Source organism: Rattus norvegicus, chromosome 19 (assembly GCF_021556685.1).
Source record: "Rattus norvegicus strain SHRSP/BbbUtx chromosome 19, alternate assembly SHRSP_T2T, whole genome shotgun sequence".
Taxonomy (NCBI): domain Eukaryota; kingdom Metazoa; phylum Chordata; class Mammalia; order Rodentia; family Muridae; genus Rattus; species Rattus norvegicus.
In genome coordinates, this window is record NC_141552.1 from 19,223,049 (window position 1) to 19,229,533 (window position 6,485).

A 6,485-nucleotide genomic window follows, 5' to 3' on the forward strand; every position below is an offset into this window, starting at 1 on the left:
CTGTGACATGAGACAATAGTTCATGTCATCCTATCCTGAATAAAATGTCCTTAGAGTACAGTGTAGTGGGAGGGGCCTTCTTTTCCTGTGAGATAGCAAAACATTTCCAGTCTTCAGTCAAGTCTGACAGCCATTGTCCAGTACCTGTCTTGAGTTGTCCACATTTTCAGCTGAGAGTCTTCATCCAGGCTGCTCTATAATTCTGTAGAAGATTAATAGGGTTCCAGCCCTAGGATTTAATTCAGTGTGACTGCACTTGCCGAACATGCTCAAAGCCCTGAGATCCACCCTAGCCCTCTGTGCTTTAGAGAAAGAAAATAAAGAACCACATTGCAGTTGAAGTTTCTCATCCAACAAAAGGAGAGCCTGCATAGGGCCTTTAAGTAACTCTAAACCCCAGCTTCTGCCCACAGCTCCCTCCATCAATTCCATGATTGGTGTGTTTTCACTACTACTCACTTTCTTCTGTGTGCAAAGAATGTGCACCATGTCAGTAAGTGTGTGTGTATGTGTGTGTTTGTGTGTGTGTGTGTGTATGTGTGTGTGTGTGTGTGTGTGTGTGTGTGTAGTCCCTAGTGAAAACTGTCGAGATACATGCAGACTCATGCTCCTACTGTCCCATGGCACCTTGCAGGGAACCCTGAAATGGTGGCTACTTTAATACAGTCTAAACCGTGTGTGCATGGTTTCTGTAAGGTCACCACTACAGAGAGCAGGAAAAGCTTCAGTAGTCACATGGATGTGATCAATCAGTGTTAGTCATGCCCTTACAGCATGGTAGACTGCAAGTTGTCTGTCCCCAGCACTTTGCTCTCTTGTGCCCAAATAATGCCAAGGTCAGGGCCGTTGAGCCGTGAGGCAGAGGCTCACCACCCTCAGTGCTGCCTAAGACCCCTAAGACTGTCTCTTTTGGGTGTGTGCGTGCTGGACACTCATGGATCCTGAGATCTCCGCAGCTGAGGTGAAACAGTACCGGAGCCATTGCAATGTGGGCACACATTTGGTTTTGGAGCTGGGCCACTCTTTGACTTTTATTGAGTGGAGAGACAACTGTTGGCTGAGCCTTTGGTGAACCGGATGGCCCCTGGCCACGTCAGCAGTCAGCAGTATCAAAGCTGAGCAACCAGTGTTTTATGTTTCATTTTGTCATCGCTGGTCAGTGTTCTGACGCCACAGCACATGGCTGGTCTCAATCTCCCCATGTGGCCACAATCCCTAATTGATATTGCCTCCACTTCCCAAGTGCCACTGGGATTTCTGTAGAACCCCTAAGGCAGCAGCAAGCAGGAGCTCCTGACTATTCCCTCCCTGCTCTCTGGATCTGCAAGTCGTTCTGTGTACATATGGCTATTCCCTCATAAACCCTTGATGCCATGATACCTTAATAAACACTTGAATCATGCCCTGATGGCCAGTTTTCAACTGCTACCTGACACCATCTATAATCGCCTGGGAAATGAGGGACAGTCTGGATCAGACTGGCCTTTGAGCATGACTATGCGTGACTGTCTTCGTTGCTGTGGGAGATGCCAGGCAACCTCTTTTCTGATCCTAGAGTCCCTATACCCAGCCACTTGTCCCCTCTACAGCCAGACCCTACTTCTGCTCCTAGGCACTGTCTTGGACTTCCTTCTCTCAGGTGGCTTCTTTCCTTTGGTTGCTACAGAAACCTGTTATGAGGAAAGGAACAGGGAGTTAAGAGTTCAAAGCCATCTTCCCACTGATGTTCTTTCTCAGAGGTCAGTGGGACACTTAAAGAGTTTTGTGTATTCATTTTATTAAGCAAGGGACAATCATGCATCAGACACAGGAAACTAACAGCACATCTACTGGACCTCCTTCAACACCTGGGCATCTCTTATGGCCTGTGCTTCTGTGTGCTGAAACCTGGGGACCAACTTCCTGTGGGGTTTCCCAGGGTGACTATGCACATTACTACACTGGCATAAATCCTCAAAACTCACAAACATCAACAGGACTGCCATAGGAACGGTTCTACATCAACAGATACCACAGATCAGCAAGCAGAAGCATGGGAGGGTGGTGCTGTGGCTCACACACTTCTCTTTCCTCACTAGGGCAGGTGACCCGCTGAAGAAAACAAGGAGGCAGCAGGATAGAACAGGAAAACTACAACCCAGTCCTTGCATTAAACACCCAAGCACATTTAGACTAGAAGAGAGAAGTTTGCCAAGAATGAGGGCCACTTTGGACATCCATCATCAATAGCCCTGGCTGTCTAGGCCAGCATCAGATCCAGCAGTCTCCAGGCAGCTTTCCGCCAGGCCCTCAAGGGTGCTAAGAGCATTAACCATGAAAAATAGAACAAGATCTCGGCCTCTTGCCTGACTGACAGCCAAGCATGTGTATGCCCTGGCTATGCTCACGCTGGGACCCCTTCTAGATATTAAGATATAGAGACCTGATAGTTGATTAGGACCCTGTTCGAAAAGGAAGACACCGGATATTTCCCTCTGGCATCCATATGTGCATGCATGGTTGTACAAGCTGGTAGAATCTCTCTCTCTCTCTCTCTCTCTCTCTCTCTCTCTCTCTCTCTCTCTCTCAAAGTTTTGAAGCACAGCAGAAGAATCTCTGGGACTCTAAGCCTGAGCAACCTCATCTGTGAGCCACAGCTTCTGTGTGAGAGCTCCTTTGTGTGAGAGGGGTAGGGTGACTGAGGAAGTTTGCTGGTGTCCATCCCTGGCCTGCATGTGCATGCATACAGAGACATGGACACATGCACATGCTGAGTACCCCTCATCCAATCCTGAAATCTGAAAACATTGAATTTCAAATCCAGGCGTTCTCCTAACCTACACCTTCCCTCAGGAATTGGAGATGAGGCCTTGCAAGAATCCTCAACCAGTGAGACTGGCCCAGACCTTCTGAGATCCATTCTGCCCCAGGAGAACACAGCAGGTGGTATCAGGACAACACAGAAACTCAAGACTCCAGCCTGATGCAGGGACCGCCTGCTGGGTTAGAAGACTCAGCATCAGGTTCCTGAAGGAAAACATCACCTCTGAACACACAGGGTCGCTGTGGCTATGCCTTCAAGGCATCTTCAGCAGCAGCTTAAATGGACTAGAAATGACTATGGGAATCTGCCTGCAGGGTGATGTGAGAATCCTTTTGCTCAGGCTTGATCGCTAGATGTTGCCACAGAAAACCTTGAACTCTTCTTGGAGTACAGTCCAGGCAGAGGCTGAACACAAAACATTCTGATTATGAACTGAGTTTAACAGGTAATCCGGATCCTGAAGGCCACAGGCCCAAAGGTCTGCACTGCAGGGGTGAGGCATCACTGCAGGGATGACCACACAGTGCAGGGGTGAGGAGTCACTGCAGGGATGACCACACAGTGCAGGGGTGAGGAGTCACTGCAGGGATGACCACACAGTGCAGGGGTGAGGTGTCACTGCGGGGATGACCACACACTGCAGGGGTGAGGTGTCACTGCAGGGATGACCACACACTGCAGGGGTGAGGTATCACTGCAGGGATGACCACACACTGCAGGGGTGAGATGTCACTGTGGGGATGACCACACACTGCAGGGGTGAGATGTCACTGCAGGGATGACCACACAGTGCAGGGGTGAGGTGTCACTGCGGGGATGACCACACACTGCAGGGGTGAGGTGTCACTGCAGGGATGACCACACACTGCAGGGGTGAGGTATCACTGCGGGGATGACCACACACTGCAGGGGTGAGGTGTCACTGCGAGGATGACCACACAGTGCAGGGGTGAGGTGTCACTGCAGGGATGACCACACACTGCAGGGGTGAGGTGTCACTGCGGGGATGACCACACACTGCAGGGGTGAGGTGTCACTGCAGGGATGACCACACACTGCAGGGGTGAGGTGTCACTGCGGGGATGACCACACACTGCAGGGGTGAGGTGTCACTGCGGGGATGACCACACAGTGCAGGGGTGAGGTGTCACTGCGGGGATGACCACACACTGCAGGGGTGAGGTGTCACTGCGGGGATGACCACACAATGCAGGGGTGAGGTGTCACTGCGGGGATGACCAGCAGTATCCCAGCCTTGGCCTGGGAATAGCCATTGACACCCACACTTTCTGGGGCAACTTTGTCTCCTGAGGATAGAGTCAGGCCAGGAGCAGCAACTGATGTTCACGAGGGACAAACTTTCTTCACCTCCTGCCCATGCTGGCCCTAGGATCTGGGCTTTTTTGGTGACATGAGTGCTGAGCCTCCCAGGTAGATGGGTTTTCAGGGGTCAGGTGGTGATTGTCACCAAAGATATCCATAAGGATAAGTCATACTGTACTAATTCCCATATTAGATCCCTTCTCACAGGTCACAGAGGCCATAGTGGGTCCTAAATGTGGAGTCAGGTTCCTGTGCACTTTTGAGGAGACTGGTCAGACATTTAGGCTTCGTGATATTTTGTTGGCATTATTTTGGGGGGATTTTATTTTTACTGTTGGGGCCAAACCTGGGGCTGCCATGTGGAGGGAAAACTTTGCCAAAGCTGTAGATCATCCCTAATAATAAACTCCTGAATTCTCCCAATCCTGGAACTATCTAGGTCCCTCACATGATGCAACCTTTGGGGCATTCCTCACATAGAATCATGGGGTGGACTGCATCCCAAAGAGAGACAGTGGGAAAAATTCCCCAGTGTCTCCCTGTGGCTGTGACGATGGGAGTGCTGACCAGTGGAATGCAGGCCCCATGTGAAAGCCTTTTGGTTTCTACTTGAGTGGAATCTTCACCATGCCTTTTTTTTTTCTAGAAACACAGGTTGCCCTGGAACTTACAGTCTTCCATCACCCTGACTCAGTTTCCCATGACTGGGATCATAGGCTTAAATTACTATGCCCATTTTTCTTTTTTGTATTTATAAATCTGCTAAAAAGCCAGAAGGATCCAGAATGTAAAATGGTGCGGTCCAAGGCATTTCCAACAGGGCATTCTTGACCTAGGAGTATCCAGACCAGTGTTTATTGTGTGGCTACTTCATTCCCATAACAGCTTATATTTGACAAAGAATTCCAAGTTGTGATATGACTGGGCAGCAGGTGATATCCCATACAGCAGGACTGACTCAGGTTGTAATTAAGGCTGGAGAAACTTACTAGGACCCTGGTAATCCTACCACCCTGGGGCCTTTAGATAGCCTTAATCTGATCTTCCCCTCTGTGCTATTAATCAATTGCTCTTGAAGGTAGATTTGAATTTACAGTCACTGTGAGGCAGGAGAATTAGGACCCTACAGTCACTCTGGGCTCCATAGGAAGAGCCTGTTTCAATAGTAAAAGAGGTCACCTGTGAGTTCTTACTGTCTTCCCTGAGGCCTTACTGCTGGAGTTAGACTAGCTGTCTCACCAATTGAAGTAGAGAGCAGAATGCTGGTGCCTTCTATAGTGAGGACTAGTGACAGATGGTCTATGGAAATTCTAGAAAGGTCTACAAGTATTTATGTCCTGTGCATGGGAACTGCTGGCTTCCCTGTGTCCTTTGCCTTTATTTTGCAGTCCATGGGGCACCTGGAAATGTCCCCAAACCAGGCTGTACACAGGGCCTGTCCCGTGACTCTCACTTGCGCTCAGAGCCTGCCTGATAGTCATAGGTCTGACAGAGCCCTGACACCTGCAGAGACCACTATAAGGGACCCTGCAATCCCCATACTGCCCATCAGTGTCTATAATGTCCCTATACGACACTGAGACGGTCTAAGCTCCTTCCCATCTTTATGCTGCATCAGAATCTGACCATTGCTACTTTTGCTCCTCTCATACCCACACTAGAAGCCCTGTACCCACACTAGTCCCAGCTGGCCTGTTGCCTACTGACATCTCATGGACTCTGCCCCAATATTCCCTCTTTGCCTGGGTCCCTGCAACTGTGTCCAGTTCTGGCTGCTTCCCTGCCTCCCCACTTCCATTTTCCAAATGGCCACATTGACACATGGGTTTCTGGGTGTCCCACTCCTCGGATGCTGGGAACAGGTTCCTTCTTTGCTGTTTGAATGGTTGTCCTAACACTGGAGGACCTTGCTTCAAGTAGTGGCAGTCAAACCTGGTGCTGATCGCGTCAGATCTGTCTAGGCTGTCTGTGTGACTGTGGCAATGCGCCTCTGTTTTGGCTGAGTGTTATTTACCTCCCTCATGGCCATGTGATAACCAGACCATGAGCATGTTCATTGTTTGGAAAGAAGGGTGTGGAGGACATATGCTCCTCATCCTAGCATTAGTGGAAAAAAGACATAGGCAGATGATGCATTCTAGACCATCCTGGGCTATAGAAACTCTGCCTCGAAGAATGCAGGTGGAGCAGGGCTGGGGTTCAGTTGGTTGCCTAGCAGCCTACCACATTGAGCAGGCACTGCTCAACCACCTGTACATACACATCTCCTGAGACTCTCTCCTAAATGGGAGGTGACCGTGTCCACCTAGTACAGCACATGCCCTGGAAGGACAAAAGCTACCTACAGGAGCTGTGGTGA